Genomic DNA, 25,292 nt, shown 5'->3' on the forward strand with positions numbered 1-25,292 from the left:
GAAGGTACAATAATTATACACGACTCTATACAAATTGCTCTTTACCGAGGGATATTTTTAGGGACACTACTATGAGGGACTGGCATAGTAAGGGTATAGTGAAAATAGGAAATCTGCTAGATATCCAGGGGAACATGCGACAGTTTGGGGCGTTACAAACAAAGTTCGGATTAGAACATCGCAGTTTCTATAAATATCTCCAAACCAGGAGTTTTCTAATGCAAAAACAGGGTGGCTTGGCAGGGCTGGGTCAATGCAGAGTTATGGAGTACATAGAAGTAGCTAATAAGTGTACAATAAGACAATTGTACGTGGAACTGAAAGATAGCAAAACTGATGAAAGGAGAAAATATGCATCAAAATGGACAGAAAAATTGGGGTCAGGGCCAGAAAGCTTTCAGCTATCTCTGGATATGGGCAGAACGGTGCTATGCTCAGCTACCCTGCAATCACAACATTTTAAGACTATTTATTCATTATATCATACCCCGGCCAGAATTGCCCAGTGGGGCGGCTCAACTGGAATAACATGCCCCCGTTGTGATTCAACTGAGGCAGACATTGTACATATGTTTTCACAATGTCCTCAATTGTACATCTTGAAAAAGGCTATTGAAGAGTTTTTGGATAAATCACTTAAGATTAAGATAAAGCTCACAGACGAACTAATTATTTTGGGGGTGGGGGATATGCCAGAGGTAACACCAGTAGAATTTATTTTTGTCTCACTTGCGGTGTTTCGCATATGCATAGCAAGAACTTGGTTGGACAAGGCTCCCCCCCGTTTCAAGCTTGGATTGCAAGTCTACTTGCTATGTATAACCTAGAAGAGGCAATCTATGATAGGAAAGGCAGGAAAGCTAAGTTATTAGGAAAAAGGATATGGCAGCCTATCACAAGCTGGAAAAATAGTAGGTCAAATCCAGGACAGGCGATGGAAGACTGAAACAATAAAAATTCACAGAAAGTGGGATAGGCCAATACTTAAGATTCACATAACTCTCTTAACTTTATAGACGCTTATACTCTGGTTTTGTTTTTTCTCACCCTTTTTTCTTCTTTTTTCTTTTTTCTTTTTCCTTTCGCAATGTTTAGCTCATATTGTATACATCTTTGGTGTATTTCCTATGACACAATGTACTAGAATAATGATGCAATGTGTACAATCACTTGTGAAATTGTTGTGTGCTGTAACACATACAGGAATATGCTGACAAATTCTTAAAAAAAAAAATGTATAAGTCGATCTCTTAGGTTTCTAGCTCTGCGATATGTGACAAGGGGATGATTCCCCATTATTTTTCCCATTGTTTGATCTAATTGTAATAATTTCCAGTTTTTCCTCAAAATGTTTACAATTTGTTTGGATTCTCTGGTGTAGTCAAGAACCAGTCTCACCATCTTTTCATTCAGTTCTTTATTTTTTGTGGTATTTTTTAGTTCTTTTTTTGGTTGTCAGGGCATCCTTCCGATTTTTCATATTTGCTCTTTGCCATCCCTTCATTATGATTTTCTTGTGGTGTCCTCTGCTCATGAATCTTTGGGCCATATCTTTACTTGTTTTTTCCCATTCTATTTCCTCAGAACATATTCTCCTTAGTCTGAGGAATTCCCCATACGGTATATTTTCCTTCACAGATGGTTTGTGGAAGCTGTCAAAATGTAAGATTGAATTAGTCGCTGTGATTTGGGAAGGAACAGTCCAAGAATTTGTGAATTATTTTCAGATTTTAAATTCCTCTACTTCAAACATAAGATTTACATATAAAATCAGTAAAGACAGAGCGATTTTCCTTGACACAGAGATCTACATTCAAAATAACAAGGTAAAAAACAACATTACACAGAAAAGACACCGCGACTAATTCAATCTTACATTTTAACAGCTTGTGATGAGAGCACAAAAAAATAGGAAAAACCTGCTATGTCCCAGTAAAATGCCTAAACTGTGTAGAAAATGTTGGTTTTCAGACAAAAGTCTGCCTGTACCTGAAAGCTGAGAAGATGGTGATTTCAGAACCACAAACCCTTTGTTGATGCCATTTGACACTTTCTTCTGCAGCAATTTATTGCCATTTTTTCAAAACAAAAATAGCTGTATTTTGGCTAATTTCTGGGTCCCCTCCAAGCTGCTACAGAGCTAAATTGTTAACATTAGGAAAGCAATTCTATAACTTATTTTCTACTTTAAGTATAATAAATCCAACTTTGGCAAGTTGGTTTCATTGTAACTATTAATTTGACAGTTTGAATTATTATTTTAGCTCACTCCTGGTAAAAGATAGACTTTATTAATGTTAAATGAAGCTTCCCATGTGAGCTTATATAGCTAATTTACTACAAAGGAGAAAACGAAATTGGCATTTTTTCACTCACCGGACATATAAAGCATATTTTATAATGTCTCTGCTTATTTTAACAAGGAACCGCACCCTTGGGGCACCTCGGGCAGACCATAGGGGTGACATATATGTACATATAAGGTAGTTTAAGACTTTGGAAGTACTTTTAATTCCGGCATGGAATTTGGACATAGTTTTATTTTAAAAGCAGCATGCAAGGCAGAGCTGAATTTTAAAATGACAGCGGGCAACACAGCAGTGCACACTTACATGCATTAAATCTACTGGTCCTCTAAACGTACATGCCCTACCAGATACTAGGGACTAACAGGTAGGCTATCAGTACCAATTGTAATTACACCTAATTATCATATACCTTTCAAACAGAGCACTGGCCCTGGGCCAGGTTAGCAGGGCCCAGTTCACAAACAGAGTCAGCAACCACTAGTATCAGTAAAAACTTGGACCAAAAAGTGGGGCGACTCTGCAAAAAGTCCTGCTTTCTCATGCCAATTTGTTATAGTTTCCTAACCCACTTAATGATTCAGAAAACCTTTTCCAAGTACTTAATTGGGGTCAGTATACTTAAAAAGGCTTTACCATTTGTAAACCCTTTGATTTATTGAATAAAAGAGTTTGCAAATGTTAAAACCCTTTGCACATCTGCCCTTATATCCATTTACCCGTATCCTTGAGGCATATTAAACAAGTTCCATGTAGTTATGCTATGCTTTGCTAGGGATTTTTAAAGCTCATGGCCAATGTGTGGGCTTCCCTGCACTGTTGCAGAATCATCTAGGTTCCTTGTTTTCCTTTAATTGTTATTGTTTTTATCTTTTTATTGGCATTTTCTAAATAGAAATAATCAAAATGGAGGGAGAAAGAAGAAGCTGTGATCCATTCAGTTTCCTTAGTCTATATCAAAAAATCAAATGGGGAATGGATCACTTGTCCTGCATAACCTGGGTTAGCAATTCTTTGTGTTCAGTGTCCCAATAAAAAACCCTCATTCACGTGCAGATGGTGGAATTAGCGGTATATCTTGATTCTCCGCCCAACTCTTAAACACGTGACAGCATCATCATGGGGTTAGTGCTCATGCTTCCTCCACCCGGAGGTGGACCCCTGGTTAGTGCAGTAGTGACCAGGGATACAGGGGTCATAGGCTAAAGTGACTTAAAAAATACTCGTACAGCCAGATGTCAGTTTAATAAATCTGGATTCGAGATATTGATTCAAAAATATATGTAGTGCGTAACGAGGTTAAGTATGGATCTCCTGCACTTTAAATGTCCTTAAAAAATGGTCAACATGTTTCAGCCTTTCTTTTGCCTCTGAGGGTTAGGTGGGCTTTCTTCAGTGCAATTATATGACTGCATCTAGGGAAGTGGGTGGTGTCCCAGGGAATATTGCATGGAACCAGTGCTGGGTTAGGTATTTTTGACAGAGATCATTAAATTGTGTGAATTTATGGTGAGCATTCCAAGAAACATGGCTTACGTGTTGCAGTGTCATTGTCCATTATTTGAAACAAAGTTCAGTGCCCTGGTCTGCTTTCCAATGGGACTTACCCCTCAAGGTAAGATCTGCAACTGTGCTGGGATCACTATGTAGAGAAAGGATGTCGCCCAGTGTGTAAGGAAGCAATGCAACCCCTGATGGAGTTTGGATTCCTGATCACCTGCCGACCATGCTTTTCTGATAGCCAGTACCAGGGTGTGGTAAATTAAGAAAGAGCCCACTCCAAGTCTCTAGGACTCTTGGAGATCCTGAAATGATTGCAGGATACTGTCCTCAAACAGGTCGCCCATCTGGAGTATCAGTGCTTCCAGCCACGGCATCAAGTCATGTATGTCTAATAGTGCCCTTGTAGCAGACATGTCCCAGAGAGGGAGCTGTGGTGCATATGGGTGCATATGGGAGCAGAGTTCTTTTGGGTTGAATGTACCTACTCCATAATGATCTGGCTATGCGTGACAGTCTACCTAACTCCTTTGCCGGGTTTCTAGGTGACAATAACCATTGCAACAGGCCTCTACTGCCAAAATCATATCTGTTGCTAGCCATCTCATTGGCCACTGCAAGTGATCTGCTGCAAAATACTATTCCAAAGTCAGCACCCCCATGGCACTCTCCAAAGAATCAAGACCCACTTTTGGGAGGGTCCCCAGATCAGGTCAGATTCCAGTCCTCTAAGTTCCTTAAAAAAGGATCTAGCGGGCACAATTGGGAGGGCTCCAAAAAAATACAACAGGTGTGGGAGGACAAGTATTTTAAGCAATAGCCACCCGGCCCAAGAGTGGCAGAGGCAGGCGTATTTAGAAAGACCCAGATTGACATATAGATGTAAGAGCTCTCCCATGATTACCTTCCAAAAGTTATTTTTCACTATGAAACACATTAACCCCCAGGCAGTAGAAGGACTCAAAACTCCAGGGAAAGTAGTCAAGCCCTAACACATCTCGGTCTCCTTAATCTACTCGATTCAATGGAAAAATGCAAGATTTGCCCCAGTTCACCCTAACACCTGCGAATCACCAAAGGTATTTAGGAGGTCGTAGAGGGTAGGCAGGGTGCATGCTTGGTCTCATAAATATATGAGCACATCATCAGCATAAAGGGAAACGATGCACCAGTTTGTGCTGACCAGAATGCCCCAGGAGGGACCCCTGGTGCACAGTGCAGCATCTAATGACTCCATGGCTAGGGGCAAATATGTTGGGCAAGAGAGAGCAGCCCAGTCTTGCCCCGCTTCTTTTAGGAAAGGAGTGTGATAAGTGACCTCCTATATGCACCTTAGTACATGGCTCAGTGTACAATAGCTTGATCCATTTAAGGAACTTCAGACCCATCCCCATGTCTTCCAACTGGTGGGTCAGGAAACTCCAGCCTGATGTGTGGAAGGCTTTTTCAACATCAAGAGTAACTGCTACCCAGAGATCAGCTGCGCCCTCCATGGCTCCCAGGATATGAAACAGGCCTCGTGTGTTGTAAGCAGTTGTTTAGTATGGGATAAACCTGCCTTGGTCAGGATGAACAAGAGAGTCAAGCATTGGGAGGAATCAGCAGTCTAGGCATTTGCTCAGGATCCTGTAATTGATAAAGAGCATGGAGAGGGGGCGGTAAGAGCCCACCAACAGTGAGTTCTTGCCTTGTTTTGGCAGTTGTGCTATAAGAGCCTCACAAAAAAGTTCAGATAAAGTTCCCCATTGAGGAGCTTCATGATATACTGCTAACAGATTAGGAGCAAGGGTGGCCCGGAATACCGCATAATACAACACAGGGAAACCCTCTGTGCTGAGGGTCTTGCTATGTGCCATCTGTTGGATGGACAATTGGAGCTCCGCCAATTGTGTGGGGTGTTGTAACTGCAACAATTGCAGGGGAGATAGGCGACCGACAACAACCCGCTGCAGGAAAGTTCTAATCATTAGTGGGGAAGGTTCAGTTGGAGGGGAGTGTAATGTCTCATAGTACCGGACAAACACCCCATTAATTTCCACCTGAGTAGTAATTACCAGACCCATAGCATCATGGATAACCCCTATAAATGTCCTAGGGAGTTCCGAATGCAGCAACCATGCCAAATTATGTCTCGGTTTATCACCCTCAGCGTGTTGGCGGGTCAGGGCGGTGTTATTGTTAAGAGCGCTCAATAGTTGGTCCCCATCGTGGTATCGATGGTGAAGCTCCAGCAATCGAGGTAAGCTTCCGCAACCATCACCTCTTTAATTTCCATAGTTCATATCTGTGCCTCCAAGTCAGAGACAGAGTGAAGGAACATGGTCTTCGCACCCTAGGATGTGTTAATATAGTGCCCTCTCATTACCACTATTATTGTCAGCCAAGCATTGTGTGAGGTGAGCACCTATTGCTTCTCAGTAGGGCATATCTTTCAGGACTTGAGTCTGTAATCTCCATGTTGGAATGGCAGACCGGGTCGCTTACCCAATGAAAATTAACCTTGAGCAGGTTATGATCAGAGATTGTCCTGTCCGAGTATTCGGAGGTCTGCACCAATGGCTAAAGGTCTGAAGTGCAAACTATTTAGGCAAGTGTGGTGTGAGCCTGATGGTCAGGGACATAATAGGGGTAGTCAGTGTCCCTAGGATGACCCAATCCCCAGATGTCTTGTACGTGCAACATTTCAGTCCAGTGTTGGAAGTGTGTAGTCACCTGTACTTTCTGCATACTTGGAAGTGGGGGAGATGACCGCTCCAAGGCAGTGTCCTGTACGTAGATAAAATGACTGACAACATTCTAGGGGCTTGAGGGTGTTGTAGCAAAGATGGAGATAGCGTATGAAGAAATTCTACTGGTGTGTGTTAGGTGCACATACAGAGATTAGTGAGAGGGGACATCAATCGAAGGAGCCTTCCAGCAGGACATATCTGCCATCCAGGTCAATCAGCACCCCTTGCTCCACAAATGGCACCCCAGTTGCTATCCGACTGGAACCCCATGGGCGTATGCGGAGTAGCCAGTGGCGTAAACCTGCCCACTCCAGCGTCTGCTACTCTTCTCGAGTTCCCCATTGGTAAGGTGCATTTCTTTGAGACCTGCAATGTGAATATGTCGGTGTCTCATATATGCATAGATCCTATGTCTTCTCATGGGTGTCCCCATGCCTCTAATATTCCAAGGTAACATGTTTTAGCAGAGGGTCATAGTAGGTAGCATATACCCTGGAGGCAATCCGTACTTGAGAGTTCGTCCACCTCAATTTCTAACTCAACCCTACTTCTTCAAACCCTCCCATCCAGCCAGCAAAGAAAGAACACACAGAACTGTAACACAACAAAATGCCCTTACTCCTAGTTTGGACGCAAATGGGCATCATGCAATCGTGTCCCAAAAATAAGAGCTAGATGTGATATGTAATATCAAAGATTGAAAGTTCTCTTCCTTTTGCCACTTCTCTTCATCTTTCTTCCTGTACCAAAGTCAGTTCCCTATTCTCCTTCATCTTTGCACGTTATCTTTGACATATGTTACTTACTACTCCACCTATAAGATACCACCTCTACCATACCCACACTGAAGTACCACTAGCCCCGCCCATATTCATTGTAGCTGTATCGGTGTATATAATGTAGTACCTATACCTTTCCCAGCACCTTTGTACTTCCGGTGCTTATGTCCTAGTGCCTCTTCACCTACGCATTCCATAGCAACTGTGCTTCTGCCAATAGCCATTTGCACCAACCAGGCCCTATTCCCTAGGAGCCCTGCCCTAGCTTCACCCTTATACCCTATATAACCCACTGTTAAATAACGAAGTGAGAGCAGTATACGTTATGAAAATTAGAAACTACATTATAACATATGGCCAGTGTCGAATCATCGGGGTTATTTCACTAGATACAGTGCCGTGTATTGGTTTGACATATTTGTCAAAACTCAGCCTTCTTTATTTTCTGTTGAAGGCATCCATTCAAATTCTTGCCGCCATGATTGTTACATTATTTGCATTTGGTGTTTTCAGGAATTGTTTTACTCATGCGTTCAACGCGTGCGTCATCTTTCCCTTTAAGAACCTAATGTAAATTGTGTTTACACATGCACGGACAGTAACAAGGGAAACCGAATTTATAGGATGGCTAGGTCAGGAAAAGCCGACATCTGTTTGAAATAGAAGCAGCTGGCCAGATATGTTAATTGATGCCTTCCAAACGACTGAAAATGTCTGCCTTGCAAGGAGGCGTCATTGCAATTAATGTTAACTACTTTTTGTGGTCTTAGGGGGATATGGAAATATAGCTTATATCTCAGAAAAATGAGGATTGAGAAAAAGAATTTACAAGTTTACCAAATGAAATTGTTCAGGCTTTTCGTACAAAAATGATGTTGCCACGCGGTTTTAAGGGGGAACTGCATATGAAAGACGGAAAGAAGACGTGTGGCCTTTCAACATCACAATTTACCCATACTGCACCGCTAGCGTCCTTATCTGCTTTGTAGAATGACACAAAATAACGTACTTTTAAAAAATTGCCTCACATTGCCCCCTAATTTGGTTTTCCTTGCCGCATAATTTGGTCAATCCTGCCTCATAATTTGGTGTTCCCCTTCTTCATAATTCCGGAGGCCCTTGATATAGCTCAACCTAAACAAGACATTTTGCGCAAATAATGGAAGGATCTCGATGCATATGTATGTTAAGATGCTAGCATACAGTGCAAAGTAAACAAGAAGAGTGCATGAGGAAAATACCTTTTGCTCTTTAATTTTGATCCCTTACCTATTTAGTATAATATGTAAAGATTTCTGCCCGCAGAATAGACATTGCAAAATCAGAGGATTCACTTTTTATGCTGATATAAATGCTTCTGGAGCACACAATTTAGGTGGGTTTCACAATACAGCGGTTATAATACAGAACCACAAAAATACTGCATCCACAAGTTAAGTAGATATGGATTAAAGAATATCAGATATATTACTTCCCTATTTCGAGTTACCTTTAAGATACGGCAATAGTCGAAATTTTGGCTGTGATATTTTTGCAGGTCACTATGTCGACCACGTTAATGTGACATTCTCATCATATATGCGTGCAATTTTAGGTACTTTGAACCCTCTATAATTTTCAGCGAATCATCCTCCCTTACATTATGGCACCTAATGAATATTTTCACCAACAACATACTTAAAAAAAAAATCAGATTAAATAATGTATTTATTTCCCACTGGCGTCATACCATTTCTGCAATTAGTTGACAAATGGTGTATTTCTGCCTCAAGATTTCCTCCATCATTTACACTATCTACCTTTGTGAGACTATACATCTCTCAACTGCTTTGCGGATTTGTTAATAAAGACGGTGTTGTTTTGTTGAAACATTTGTCCCATTGCGTTTTTAACTCTGGTAACACACGGGCATCAGGGGCTGCGGAAGGCATCCTTCCAAGTGCTATCTCTACTTCCCACCTTCAGCGTGAAGGGAGGCTCCTGGGGCGCAGCATCTGGTCCACACGAAAAGGCTCCAGCTGCCAGATCGCACAAGATGTCACCTTCAACAAGGTCAATCTCAGGAACGCTTACCACCAAAAAGGCGGATTGGAAGACATCAAGGCTGTCACTCTTTCATATTTTACCTCAAGTCAATAAAGAAAGTGGAAAGAAAAGTTACAGCCAGAAAAATTGGAAGACAAGTCCTCCTAGATGTGGTGCACATCTCAAATTCCATGATTCCTCATAGATGTTTTGGGACCAATCTGGCTCTCATGCACATCAAAATATCCAAAATGCTTAACATGATATAAGTATGTGAATGTTTGTGCATGGTAGTTCACGAGAAAAAGAAATCGGAAGACGGAAGCTTTGTAGAGATATTAGAAAGGAGAAACTTGGAATTTGTTTGCAGTATATAATGAAAAATTGGATTTTAGAAGTCAGCATCAAGACTACTAATTATATGCTTTAATAATAATGATGCATACTGGGCAAGAGTAAATGCAGTGCAGAGTAAACCGAAAATGCCAGTTGTGAAATGCCTGCAAGAGCAATATGGATGTGTATATGTGTGTGTGTGTGTGTACATCTACAAACCCAAAACTACATATATATATATATATATTCACTGAAAAAAAAATAGGTTTCACACCAGTTATAGTTAACTGGAAATTTTACTGACATAAAACCATTGAAATTCCACGTTATAGTTAGTTGGACTCACTATAACTTGTGCGCCTGCAATGCACTGCTGATGACGTCACATATTACATCACTCATGACATGGTCAGTGACATCACTCATGACATCACTGATGACACCATCCAGTGAATGTGTGTCTTTCTGAAAAATAAATATGTATTATATATGTATATGTAAAGGTCGATTGAAGAATAAATGTTTAAATAGGTGTCTTAATGGATGTTTTTTAAAAAAAATAATTGATTGGTTAACTGGCTTATTAAGTGTATCTTAGTGAATACATATATTAGCGAGTAACTTTTAAATATTGAAATATATGTATCAGTGTTTCACTTTGTGTATAAGTGGCTGTATGGGTTGGTGACTGACTCACTGTTTGTATGTGTTTTGAATACAGCATATGTGCAGGACTGTATGGGTGGATGAGTGTATATATGTGTGTGTTAATGAGTGAATGGCTGTCTCACTAGTGTCTTTATCAGTAACAAGATATGTTCTAATTTAGTATATGTGAGTATTGATGTATATAAGTCAGTATATGTGAGAGTGAGAGATTGTAAGAGTTCCTGTTTAAATAAGTATGTGTTTCTATAAGTGATTGTTTAAGAGAGGAAGTATGTGTAAGTTTCCTTAGAAGTAAGGTGGTAGTGTGTGTAAAGTTGTATATGCAAATAAATGGATGTTCAATACTTTATTTGCATGTGTGAGTAACTTTTGGATGACTGTTAGTGTGTAACAGGATGTATAGGTGTATCACTAAATATGATGAGTGAGTATATGTATGAGTGACTATATAGAAGTGTTGGTGAATGAGTAGATGTGTATATAGATGGTGGAATTACTGAATTGGTTGTTGTAACTGGTATGGGTATCTCCATTTTTTTTAAAACGTTAGTTTCTATTTTTGAATATGTGTTTCAAGGGCTACATTACACTAAAAGGAGGTCTGTCACTCTGTCACAAGGATGGTGTCATGAGTGATGTCATGAGTGATGTCATCAGCAGTGCATTGCAGGCGCGCAAGTTATAGTGAGTCCAACTAACTATAACATGGAATTTCAATGGTTTTATGTCAGTAAAATTTCCAGTTAACTATAACTGGTGTGAAACCTATGTTTTTTTCTGTGAATTTAATAGGTTTTTTAAATGATAATTCCTAACTATAACTGGTGTGAAACCGATGGTTTTTTCAGTGAATTTCATAGGTTTTTTTAAATGCTAATTCCTTTCTATATCGAGCTTGTAACCTACGATTTTTTTTTAATATGCTGTTTTGTGTGAGTATTAATTAGTATTAATTTTTTTTAATAATATTTTTTTTTTTTTGTTTTACTAGTTTTTCTTGGGGCGCTCTGGGTCCGCGCACCGGTAAGCTCTCCAGAAAGCGCACCCAGAGCGCTACTTGCATTCGTGTAAAAAAATATGAATGAAAAGTAAATAATAACGCAAGACATTTAGTACCATACATATAAAAGCAGTTTTTTTTAATAAGGAAATGAAAATAATTTTGCATTTCCGTGAAACTATCAAAACGTCACTTCAGCGTGCCGCGTAAGCGCCCCTGGAAGCGCCTACGTTCGCGCCGCGTATGCGCCCCCGGAAGCGCCTACGTTCGCGCCGCGTATGCGCCCCCGGAAGCGCTCCGGTGCGCGCAGCGTCAGCGCATCAAGTCATGTGACCTTAAAATAACACTTTTCATTGGTTGCTAACAGTTTTTTTTACAAAGAATGAAATCCCCACCCATTTCCTTCACTTCTTCTTTCACTTTTGTGACTGAAAGGCCTGCCTTTTTTCTCTTCGATCTTGCTTGGTTAATCATGGCTGCCAGACCATCCAGCAGTGAAGATGAGCCTGAATTCATCGATGAAGAGCCTCCTCAGCAAAAGGTGAAAGAGCATTTCATCTGGAATTTTTTTTCCATACCAGATGACCAGAAAAAGGTGAATGCTCCAAAAGTGGAGTGCAGGATCTGCCATACAGTCCTGTCACGGGGTGACCCCCAAAAAAAATATTCTTTTGGGAACTCCACAATGCTTCGCCATGTGGAGAGGAAGCACCCCCAGAATTTTGCCCGGGAAAGTGTCAGGGCTCTGGCACAAGAGGTTCCCAGTGATGGGGCCTCTACATCCACCGGAGGAGCAACTACTTCTGTGAGGGGGTGATCGCAGGAGCTGGTTCCAAACTTTCAGCCTGCTTTCAACAAAGGTGTCCTGAAATGCAGATACTGCGATCAACTACTTACCTTTGGGGAGCAAAGTGTCCTGCTCATGGTTCGAGCATTGGAGAACCATCGCTGCCGTTCCCAGCCCTAATTTTTTTGGTTTTTTTTGCTCCTGTTGAGCAGTTTCCATTCCCTGTTTTTGTTCTAAAAAAGAAAAAAGAAGAAAAAAAAAGTTCTTTTCAGAACTACCTCGAATTCTCATCAAAGAGATATAGTCATAAAAAAATGAAAAAGAGTAAGTGAAGTGGAGTGCATTGATAATGGAAAGGAAAATGAGTAAGAAAGAACAGAAAGGTATGAGAAGGGAAAGGAAGTGAAGTAGGGGGACTGAAAGAAGGTGAGTGTTGGGAAGGAAAGTAAGGAGAAGGAGAGTGAACATGGGGAATGTGGATATTCAAAGAAAATGTTGAAAAGGAACGGGGGTGTAGAAGGGTAAGAAAAGATGCATTGCTGGAGTTGCATCATTTTTGTGACACACTCCAGCAATGCATCACTTTTGTGCTTACAGATACGTCTGAAATACTGACGTATCTGTATGTATGCAAAAGGGACGTATTGACGCAAAAAAAGGGTCGTAGAGGTGACGCAGTGAAATCTATGAGATATCACTGCGTCACTTTTATGACGCTGTTGCGTCCAAATCTTGCGCCTGTATCACAGCAGGCGTAAGACTGATGCAGGCCCTTTCACATGGGGCCTGGCCCCATGTGAAAGGATGCATTGCTGGAGTTGCATCATTTTTGTGACACACTCCAGCAATGCATCACTTTTGCGCTTACAGATACGTCTGAAATACTGACGTATCTGTAAGTACTTGCAACATAATACGTCATATATTTAATAAGACGCATGACTAGAAGACTGAAGGCCTCATTTATGAGGCCATGCATCACTTTAACGCCACCGGTGCGTCACTTTTTGTGACGCACCAGCGCTGTAAAAAATGCACCATATTCAGTCATATTTACAAAGTGACGCATCTAGGTAGATGCGTCACTTTGTAAGCCCCTGCACCACATTATACCTACGTCATGTGTAATGTATGCAAAAGGGACGTATTGACGCAAGAAAGGGTCGTAGAGGTGACGCAGTGAAATCTATGAGATATCACTGCGTCACTTTTATGACGCTGTTGCGTCCAAATCTTGCGCCTGTTTCACAGCAGGCGTAAGACTGATGCAGGCCCTTTCACATGGGGCCTGGCCCCATGTGAAAGGATGCATTGCTGGAGTTGCATCATTTTTGTGACACACTCCAGCAATGCATCACTTTTGCGCTTACAGATACGTCTGAAATACTGACGTATCTGTAAGTACTTGTGACATAATACGTCATATATTTAATATGACGCATGACTAGAAGACTGAGGGCCTCATTTATGAGGCCATGCATCACTTTAACGCCACCGGTGCGTCACTTTTTGTGACGCACCAGTGCTGTAAAAAATGCGCCTTATTCAGTCATATTTACAAAGTGACACATCTAGGTAGATGCGTCACTTTGTAAGCCCCTGCACCACATTATACCTACGTCAGGTGTAATGTATGCAAAAGGGACGTATTGACGCAAGAAAGGGTAGTAGAGGTGACGCAGTGAGTTCTATGAGATATCACTGCGTCACTTTTATGACGCTGTTGCGTCCAAATCTTGCGCCTGTTTCACAGCAGGCGTAAGACTGATGCAGGCCCTTTCACATGGGGCCTGGCCCCATGTGAAAGGATGCATTGCTGGAGTTGCATCATTTTTGTGACACACTCCAGCAATGCATCACTTTTGCGCTTACAGATACGTCTGAAATACTGACGTATCTGTAAGTACTTGTGACATAATACGTCATATATTTAATATGACGCATGACTAGAAGACTGAAGGCCTCATTTATGAGGCCATGCATCACTTTAACGCCACCGGTGCGTCACTTTTTGTGACGCACCAGTGCTGTAAAAAATGTGCCTTATTCAGTCATATTTACAAAGTGACGCATCTAGGTAGATGCGTCACTTTGTAAGCCCCTGCACCACATTATACCTACGTCAGGTGTAATGTATGCAAAAGGGACGTATTGACGCAAGAAAGGGTCGTAGAGGTGACGCAGTGAGTTCTATGAGATATCACTGCGTCACTTTTATGACGCTGTTGCGTACAAATCTTGCGCCTGTTTCACAGCAGGCGTAAGACTGATGCAGGCCCTTTCACATGGGGCCTGGCCCTATGTGAAAGGATGCATTGCTGGAGTTGCATCGTTTTTGTGACACACTCCAGCAATGCATCACTTTTGCGCTTACAGATACGTCTGAAATACTGACGTATCTGTAAGTACTTGCGACATAATACGTCATATATTTAATATGACGCATGACTAGAAGACTGAAGGCCTCATTTATGAGGCCATGCGTCACTTTAACGCCACCGGTGCGTCACTTTTTGTGACGCACCAGTGCTGTAAAAAATGCACCTTATTAAGTCATATTTACAAAGTGACGCATCTAGGTAGATGCGTCACTTTGTAAGCCCCTGCGCCACATTATACCTACGTCAGGTGTAATGTATGCAAAAGGGACATATTGACGCAAGAAAGGGTCGTAGAGGTGACGCAGTGAAATCTATGAGATATCACTGCGTCACTTTTATGACGCTGTTGCGTCCAAATCTTGCGCCTGTATCACAGCAGGCGTAAGACTGATGCAGGCCCTTTCACATGGGGCCTGGCCCCATGTGAAGGGATGCATTGCTGGAGTTGCATCATTTTTGTGACACACTCCAGCAATGCATCACTTTTGCGCTTACAGATACGTCTGAAATACTGACGTATCTGTAAGTACTTGCAACATAATACGTCATATATTTAATAAGACGCATGACTAGAAGACTGAAGGCCTCATTTATGAGGCCATGCGTCACTTTAACGCCACCGGTGCGTCACTTTTTGTGACGCACCAGTGCTGTAAAAAATGCGCCTTATTCAGTCATATTTACAAAGTGACGCATCTAGGTAGATGTGTCACTTTGTAAGCCCCTGCACCACATTATACCTAGGTCAGGTGTAATGTATGCAAAAGGGACGTATTGACGCAAGAAAGGGTCGTAGAGGTGACGCAGTGAGTTCTATGAGATATCACTGCGTCACTTTTATGACGCTGTTGCGTACAAATCTTGCGCCTGTTTCACAGCAGGCGTAAGACTGATGCAGGCCCTTTTCACATGGGGCCTGGCCCCATGTGAAAGGATGCATTGCTGGAGTTGCATCATTTTTGTGACACACTCCAGCAATGCATCACTTTTGCGCTTACAGATAAGTCTGAAATACTGACGTATCTGTAAGTACTTATGACATAATACGTCATATATTTAATATGACGCATGACTAGAAGACTGAAGGCCTCATTTATGAGGCCATGCATCACTTTAACGCCACCGGTGCGTCACTTTTTGTACGCACCAGTGCTGTAAAAAATGCGCCTTATTCAGTCATATTTACAAAGTGACGCATCTAGGTAGATGCGTCACTTTGTAAGCCCCTGCACCACATTATACCTACGTCAGGTGTAATGTATGCAAAAGGGACGTATTGACGCAAGAAAGGGTCGTAGAGGTGACGCAGTGAGTTCTATGAGATATAACTGCGTCACTTTTATGACGCTGTTGCGTCCAAATCTTACGCCTGTTTCACAGCAGGCGTAAGACTGATGCAGGCCCTTTCACATGGGGCCTGGCCCTATGTGAAAGGATGCATTGCTGGAGTTGCATCATTTTTGTGACACACTCCAGCAATGCATCACTTTTGCGCTTACAGATACGTCTGAAATACTGACGTATCTGTAAGTACTTGCGACATAATACGTCATATATTTAATATGACGCATGACTAGAAGACTGAAGGCCTCATTTATGAGGCCATGCGTCACTTTAACGCCACTGGTGCGTCACTTTTTGTGACGCACCAGTGCTGTAAAAAATGCACCTTATTCAGTCATATTTACAAAGTGACGCATCTAGGTAGATGCGTCACTTTGTAAGCCCCTGCGCCACATTATACCTACGTCAGGTATAATGTATGCAAAAGGGACATATTGACGCAAGAAAGGGTCGTAGAGGTGACGCAGTGAAATCTATGAGATATCACTGCGTCACTTTTATGACGCTGTTGCGTCCAAATCTTACGCCTGTTTCACAGCAGGCGTAAGACTGATGCAGGCCCTTTCACATGGGGCCTGGCCCCATGTGAAAGGATGCATTGCTGGGGTTGCATCATTTTTGTGACACACTCCAGCAATGCATCACTTTTGCGTTTACAGATACGTCTGAAATACTGACGTATCTGTAAGTACTTGCGACATAATACGTCATATTTAATATGAAGCATGACTAGAAGACTGAAGGCCTCATTTATGAGGCCATGCGTCACTTTAACGCCACCGGTGCGTCACTTTTTGTGACGCACCAGTGCTGTAAAAAATGCACCTTATTCAATCATATTTACAAAGTGACGCATCTAGGTAGATGCATCACTTTGTAAGCCCCTGCGCCACATTTTACCTACGTAAGGTGTAATGTATGCAAAAGGGGCGTATTGACGCAAGAAAGGGTCGCAGAGGTGACGCAGTGAATAAACTGGGTTTTCCCCATGCTACGCTCCCCAGTCCGCTCCCCGGTGCGCGTACCGGGCACTCCCCCCGCGCAAATCGAATTATTTTTTTCTTTTGCCCCGCGGGGCCCTTTTATAGCCCCCACATCAAACCTAGGGGGTCAGGGGGGGGATATACCCTGCCCCCTTATGTTCATTTCCCCCTTTGTTTTTGCCACCTCTTGTGTCTCGATCCTACCGAGACACAAGATTGCGGCCGCTCTGGACTGATTCGAATGTCTACAAACACCCGAGAGCCAATCAGCTTTCCGTGCGCGGCCGGTGAGCTCCCCGGTGCGCGTACCGGGGCGCGCCTATAGATATATATATTTTTTTTAACCTAAATTACTCAAAAACCACTGGAGCACATATCTTGAGACATAGCAAAGGCACATCGGGCTACCAGTCCCTACAATTTTGCCAAGTTTGGTGCAAATCCATTCAGCCATTTGGGCTAAAAGTGAGTTTGACCGCCCATGGAAATTAACATGGAGAAAACACATTTTGGGACCCCCCTTTTATTTCGGCCCCTGCTTGACGAATCCCCCCCACATTTTCAGGGAAGGAGCAGAGCGGGCCACGAACTTTGAGAAATTCCCGAAGATTCGTCCACCAGCGCCAAAGTTATTCCCAATAGAATGTTGCGGATTTCCTATGGAAAGTAGATCCTAACTATAACTACCTACTGGCGACCGCCAGTAGGTAATATATATATATCTATACTACTATTATAAAGAGCGAACACAAACCTTTGAGCCAGGTAAACTCGGGAACCACAGCGCCAATCCACACACCCGATACATCGTTGAAAATGTCAGGGTGTGCAGATGGACATAGGCCATATAAAATAAAAATTAAATGTAAATTTAAAAATGTAACTTAAAAAAAAAGTAGTCCCCTTGAGGTAGCGCCGGCCGCGACGTAGCGCTGGCTGCAATGTAGCGCTGGCCGCGACGTGCGTAATGACGAGGAGGAGTGGCGGACATGAGCGCGGGGAGGAGCGGTGGACAGGCGGGGAGGAGCGGAGAGGAGCGGCGGACAGGCGGGGAGGAGCGGTGACCAGCGGCGAGGAGCGTCGGTAAGGTGAGGAGCGCGGGATGGAGCGGCGGCTCAGGTAAGGCAAAGGGACACGTAAAATGTCGGGCGGGAGGGGGCCGGGGAGGGAGGTGGCTCCGGGACACGGACAATGTCGGGGCAGGCGGGGGCTGGGGCAGGCGGAGGCCTAGGCGGGCGGTTGGCCCTGAAGCCTCATTGCCCCCGGACAACGTCGGGGCGGGCTGCTAGTATATATATATATATATATATATATATATATATATATATATATATATATATATATATATATATATATATATATATATATATATATATATATATATATATATATATATATCCAACACGTGACTCCTCTGATCTCTCGGTGTCTCAGCAACCACGCAGCACACCAGCAAACAGGAAGGAGACGGACCACAGCACATCAGCAGAGTTGTTTTATTGAACAACAGAAAGCAGCTACGCGTTTCTGGCAAGTTGTGCCCTTGTTCACGCTGCAACTAGTACATCGAACTCAATGCTTTTTTATATGCTAATTACACATAGTGACCAACCCCTCACAGTGACATAGTGAGTCATGTGACTTTATAGAAATAAACAACATACTTCCACAGTAAAGTGACAGTGTATCCAATGGAACATTTACCAAAAGACAGAAAAACATCACTGGTTAAATCCAGATATCGATATACATGATTCATAAATTCTCACTGGTTAAATCCACTTATGACATTCATGTATCTCATGGAACCTATGTATAATAGAAAAAATTCCCTTACTTAAAAAACAGATAAACATCTGTTTAGTAATAAACAATAACAGGGAAATTCTAATATCTACAATTTAGGCATATGGGTATATCCGTCAATGTACTAGCAGTCATATGGAAAAGTGCTAAGTGAGTAAAGTGCAACATTTGTAAAAAGTGCATGAGAAAGAAAAGCTGAACCAGCTAAAGTGCAATACCAGTCATTATATCAAGTACGATAAGCAAATATGTATTGACAGATGGATAAATAGTGGGTTATTGATTACCCTATCATTTCATGTATATATGTCACGTACTTTAATAATAATAAATAGTATAAATAGTCAAAATGGAAGGAACCTAGAACCATATACAAAATCTGGGTTTAAGATAATCATATATCGATATATAATGACCTTTCAATTTCATAGGTCTATATATATATGTATATGTATATACTACCTACTGGCGGTTGCCAGTAGGTAGTTATAGTTAAAACCTAGTTTCCATAGGAAATCCGCAACATTCTATTTGGAATAACTTTGGCGCCAGTAGACGAATCTTTGTGAATTTCTCCAAGAAATTGGCCTGCTCCGCTCCACTCCTTCCCTGAAAGTTTGGGGGTGATTCATGCAGTGGGGGCTGAGAAAAAAGGGGGTCCCAAAACGTGTTTTCCCCATGCAATTTTCCGTAGGAGCTTTAGCCAGGGCCACAGCCCGAACGGCTGAACGGAATTACACCAAATTTGGCAAAAAGGTAGAGTTTGGTTTGCAGATCACCCTTTTTGTTAAATGGTGTAAATCCGTTCAGTAGTTCCTAAGTAAATCAAAAGTAAAATCATGAGTATATATTGGAGGTGTTACGGTAAGCTTACTGTAAGCTTACTGTACTCTGTACCTTCCTGAGCACGAGCTGCATGCTGATTGGATGTCAACTGTCTGTCAACATGCCAAACCAGGAAGTGTTTGCAGCCATCTTGTGCCTCGGTAGAACCGAGGCACAAGAAAGCTGAAAACAAACATGCAAAACACGCAAAAGGGCCAGGGTAGACACACCCAGACCCCCTAGGCCTGCTCAGGGGGTCCCACAAGGACCCCCTGGCGTGTTTGCAGAGGGGGAAGTAAATCCCCTCGCATACTGGGGGTCCCTGGGGTCAACCTGCCCACCAGGAGCCTCCAGTATGGGCCAGCGGACTCCCTTGCAGAGGCGTGTAAAGAGGCCACGCCCTTTTTTAGACCTCTCTGCAAAGGAGCCCCCTGGCGCATACTGGACATTGCTGGTGGGATAGTTGGCCCCCAGGGACCCCCAGTATGCGAGGGGAATTACTTCCCCCTCTGAAAAAGCACCAGGGGGCTGCGTTGCAGAGAGGTGTAAAAAGGGACGTGACCTCATTGCACCTCTCTGCAATGCAGCCCCCTGGGGAATACTGGAGTTTCCTGGTGGACTAGTTGGCCCCCAGGGACCTCTAGTATGCAAGGGGAATTAGTTTCCCCTCTGCAAACCCGCCAGGGGGCTGCGTTGCAGAGAGGTGTAATGAGGCCACGCCCCTTTTTACACCTTTCTGTAACACAGCCCCCTGGCGCATACTGGAGGTTTCTGGTGTGCTAGTTGCAAGGGGACTTAATCCCCCAACTTAGAACGCGTTACGGGCATGTTTGGACAGCGGTGAAGGTAGGGGACGGGGCTTGAGTTGACTTGTGTGCAAACACACCCTGTGGCGCATTTTAGCTTGGGGAATATATTCCTCTTCAAACCAGAAGTCCCCTAGGGGCCAACTAGTCCAACGGGTACCTCTAGTAAGTGCCACGGAGCTGCGTTGCAGAGTTTTGTAAAAAGGGGGCGTGCTCTCTGAACACCTCTCTGCAACGCAGCTCCCTGGCGCAAACTGGAGGTACATGATGGGCTAGTTGGCTTACAGATGACCTCAGGATTGAAGAGGAATATATTCCCAAACCTAAAATGCGCCACAGGGCATGCTTGCACACATGTCTCCTCAGGCCCCAACCCCTTCCTTCACTATTGAGCGAAATATTCCTCTAAAATCAGCCGAAGTACGAATTCCAATTTACTCAACTGTTATCTCGAGAGACATCAGTGCTGCATCTTTCAGCCCACTATTTATCCTGAAAAGTAATTGTAACCATACTTACAGTAGCTTGAATTTCCTTCCATAGGTTAACATTGACTGGTTTCACTTGAAAGTTTTTATAAGTGTGGAGTTTTGGAACTTACAAATATTCCTCAAAAATCAGCCAAACTACGAATTCTGATTTACTCACTTGTTATCAGGAGAGACCTCAGTGCTGCATCTTTTAGCCCACTATTTATCCTGAAAAGTAATTCTAATCGTAGTTACAGTAACTTGAATTTCCTTCCATAGGATATCATTGCCTGCTATATAAAATATAGATACATTAAAAAAATATTAAAAAATATAAACATATTAAAATTTCAATTTTTTTAAAAACATTTATTTTTCAATTTATATAAAAAATATGTAATGTAATTTAAAAAATAAAATATCTAAAAATAAATAATTTAAAATAATGTAGTAAATCAGTATAAACAAAATATAACAATTATTACATTTAAAAATTATCATTTACAAAGCCTTTGAAATTCACTGAAAAAAACATAGGTTTCACACACGGCATAGGTAAAAATTAGCATTTAAAAAACCTTTGAAATTCACTGAAAAAACCATAGGTTTCACACACGTTATAGTTAGCTGGACATTTCACTCATACAAACCCTTGAAATCCCCCGTTATAGTTAACTATAACTTGCGCGCCCGCAATGCACTGCTGATGACTTCACATATTACATCACTCATGACATGGTCAGTGACATTACTCATGACATCACTGATAACATCTCAAATAACAGTGATGTCATCAGTGATGTCCAGCTAACTATAAAATGTGTGAAACCTATGGTTTTTCAGTGAATTTCAAAGGTTTTTTAAATGCTAATTTTTAACTATTACGTGCGTGAAACCTATGTTTTTTTCAGTGAATATATATATATACGTTTTATCTCTGTACACGAGCATACATCATATGGATGGATTAAGAGCTGTTAGTCATTATCTGGGATGACGGCCCATTGAGATGGCAGAAAACAACAAAATGTTGATCTCTTTGATATCTTTCTGTTTGAACAATAATCTGTTTATGTTTTTGAACCAGTATTTCCAACAAGTGAGAGGTGTAGCCATGGGGTCCTGCTTCTCTCCCAGCTATGCCTGTCTACACATGGGTTGCTGGGAGGAGCAGGTCCTACATGGCATCCACCATGATGTGGTTATCAAACATGCTGTACACTGGTATCGATTTATTGATGGCATCTTTTTAATTTGGCTTGGCACTAAACCAGAGGCAATTGACTTTGTACCTCACATTTACATCTAACATTAGTCAGGAGCAGGCATTTTTTCTTGATGTTGAGATCTATGTCAAAAATAAAAAGGTGGAGACTAGACTCCACAGGAAAATCACATAAACAACATCAAGGCGCAGGTGGGCAAAGGCGGTCAAAACGTAAGGTAAGGCACTACTGCATCTGCCTCTTCGACAGATCTGAGTTCAGCTGCAGAAAGCGATTCAGACAATGATCAAAGGAGAAAAAACATGCAGGCGGGGTTTACCAAACTGTCTCTGGCGCAAGAGGTAAATTGCCTCTGCGAAAGTCGTCGGGACACATTGAGATCAAAATCGAAAATAGACCAAAAAACAAAACGGCAAAGGGCCAACAACAAGCGGCTCCAACGCCACAAGTGCCACCAGAGGAAATACGGCTGGAGGGAAGAGGGGCAATCGGGGAAACAGAGGCAAATGGAACAGATTTCAGAATCCAACACAAGCCCCAGCCTCATCCTCAACCCAACAGCAATCATAAATCTGACTGACATTGTTTTAACTACAAAGGAGAAACAGATCTTGCGACTTGAGTTATCATACTGTCCCCCGAGCAACATGAATTATGCAAATCTGATAATGGATACCTTCAGGTTTGTCAGGACTCTTAAACTAAGTAAGTACCATTGTTTGCAGCCATACAGAAAACAAAGAAATATGGATGCATCCAGACCCACTTTGCTCACAACTGGAGCAGACGTAACCCTGAATGAAATATGGGATTTACAACAGGAGGGTCAAACTGTGGTACAGCCCCTGATATCGAACATTCATTCTGATAATGCTCCAGGATTCACTTTCTTTAAAAAGAAATTGACCTTCTTGCCCATCATGACACACGACAGTCTGGATTTATATCAAGATTTTGTCATAAAAGACTTAAAGAAACTATATGCCACCACCAACAAAAAACATACCATTATAAGCCGACAGAATCAAAGTTAGAACAACTTGATTGGGAAACTCAAAGCCGACAAAAATGTGATTGTGAAGCAGGCGGACAAAGGGGGAAATATTGTCCTTTGGCACCGCGACAACTATGTTAAAGAAGCTGAATCTCAATTGGGAGACCCGGATTGTTACAAAAAAAGCAATCTTACAGCAATAAAAACAGCTTGGTCGGAACAAAACTTAAAATTAATGGCATGGAGGAGTGGCGGTCTTATTTCGAATGACGAATTTCAAATATTTAAAGAAAGACTTTCCGGTGATACCTACTCTATATTTATTGCCAAAAGTTCACAAGAATCCATCAATACCACCTGGAAGACCTATTTTATCGGCAATAAACGATTCCACAGAAAACATTTCGAAGTACATTGACTTTTTTTTACAAGAATGGGTGAAAATATTACCCTCTTATGTGAGAGACACAACAGACTTTATTTGTAAGCTGAGTAACCTAGAATGGGATGACAATTACATTTTAATGACTCTAGACGTTACCTCTTTATATAAGTCAATAAAACATTGCGATGGAATAAAAGCTGTTGAACACTATCTATCCAAACGTCCTGAGAACTGTTCCAGTCACAATCGGATGATTTTAGGCATGCTAAAACTCTGTTTGGAGCAGAATTACTTCATGTTCAATGGACAGATATATCAGCAACTGAGGGGTGTGGCCATGGGGGCTTGCTTCTCCCCCAGCTTCGCGTAATTGCACATGGGGCTGTGGAAGGAGCGGGTCCTCATGGGGTCACATGGTGACATCATGAGAACTAATGTCATGCTGTATCTGAGATATATTGATGATCTCTTTTTAGTTTGGAAGGGTTCGCAATCCAGTGCTGAGGAGTTTGTTAAATTGATCAATGTTAATTCCTTGAATTTGCAATTCACTTCTCAAATAGACAATGTCTCTGTAAACTTTTTGGACGTAGAGGTGTTCGTTAGCAATCACAAAATAGGGACTAGACTACATAGGAAAATGACTGCGGGGAATACAGTACTTCACGCTACGAGTCAACACCCGCATCACCTCATCAATAGCATCCCCTACGGGGAAATGCTCAGGTTGAGGAGAATCTGTAGCGCAGACAATGATTGTGAAGTTGCACAACTAGCGAGCAAAAAACGCTTCCTAGAAAGGGGATATAAAGAAAACATTCTGGACAAAGCCATTAGAAGAACTAGAGCCAAAACGAGAGAGGAGGCCCTAGTTCCTAAAATCAAAGAACCAGCAATAAACCCTGAGAGCACTCACATCAACTCCAGAGTCATAGTCCCTTATTGTCAGCAACACTCAGAAAATAAAAAGATCTTCCTCAAGAATTGGAACCTAGTAAAGGGGATCCAATCATTGGAGGTGATGTCTGCATAAGACCAGAAATTACCTTCCGTAGGTCTCCTACAATGGCGGACGCCTTGTTAACAACAATTTGGAGACAACCCTGTCCGGCACATGGGAGGCCCTTAATAAGGGCTTCAGGAAATGTGCTTTTTGCAAAGCTTGCCGCTATGGGGTGAATAAAACTCATTATGTGAGCCCATTCAGGGAGAAACCGATACCCATCACCAAACGCTTGACATGTAAGATGGAGTTTGTAATTTACATTCTGCAGTGCCCTTGCGGCTTAAACTACATAGGCAGCACGCGGCCCTCAGCACACAAACATATACTCCAACACATTAGAGCGATAACTGGCAAGGATCAGTCTTACCCGGTAGCACGTCACTTCGAATCATTGCACAATAGTGACCCCAGTAGTCTTCAATATTATCTCATTGACACAGTACTACCCTTAAAACGGGGAGGGGATAGAGAGGGCAGGTTACGCCTCTTGGAGACTAGATACATCTTAGAAATGAATAGTAAGAGTCCGGCTGGACTCAATGACCGGGAAGACTTATATACCTGTCTTAAGGAACTATGAAGCTTATCTTAGGACAATGTGTTTGCTTGCAAGTATAACTGACATTAGATTTACTAATATATTTCTTATATTTCTCCCCATTGTGTGTAGGTAGTTGCCTTTGATTATGTTCTGATCAGGGAAGTTAAGCATACCCTTGCTGATCCTTTAAACTAATCTAGCACAGCTATAACAAAACAGTATGAATCTTTAATGTTCCGGTATCCACAACTTCCATCTTTTCTGTGAAATGATTTTATAATGATGATGTTATTATTGGAAATTTTCCTTTCTTTTAATTTTGGCACGGGCACTTTACTTTAAACACTTTATGTATATTTCACAGCTGCTATTATGGGGTTTTATCGAATGCTAT

Source organism: Lissotriton vulgaris, chromosome 4_1 (genome assembly GCF_964263255.1).
Source record: "Lissotriton vulgaris chromosome 4_1, aLisVul1.2, whole genome shotgun sequence".
NCBI lineage: Eukaryota > Metazoa > Chordata > Amphibia > Caudata > Salamandridae > Lissotriton > Lissotriton vulgaris.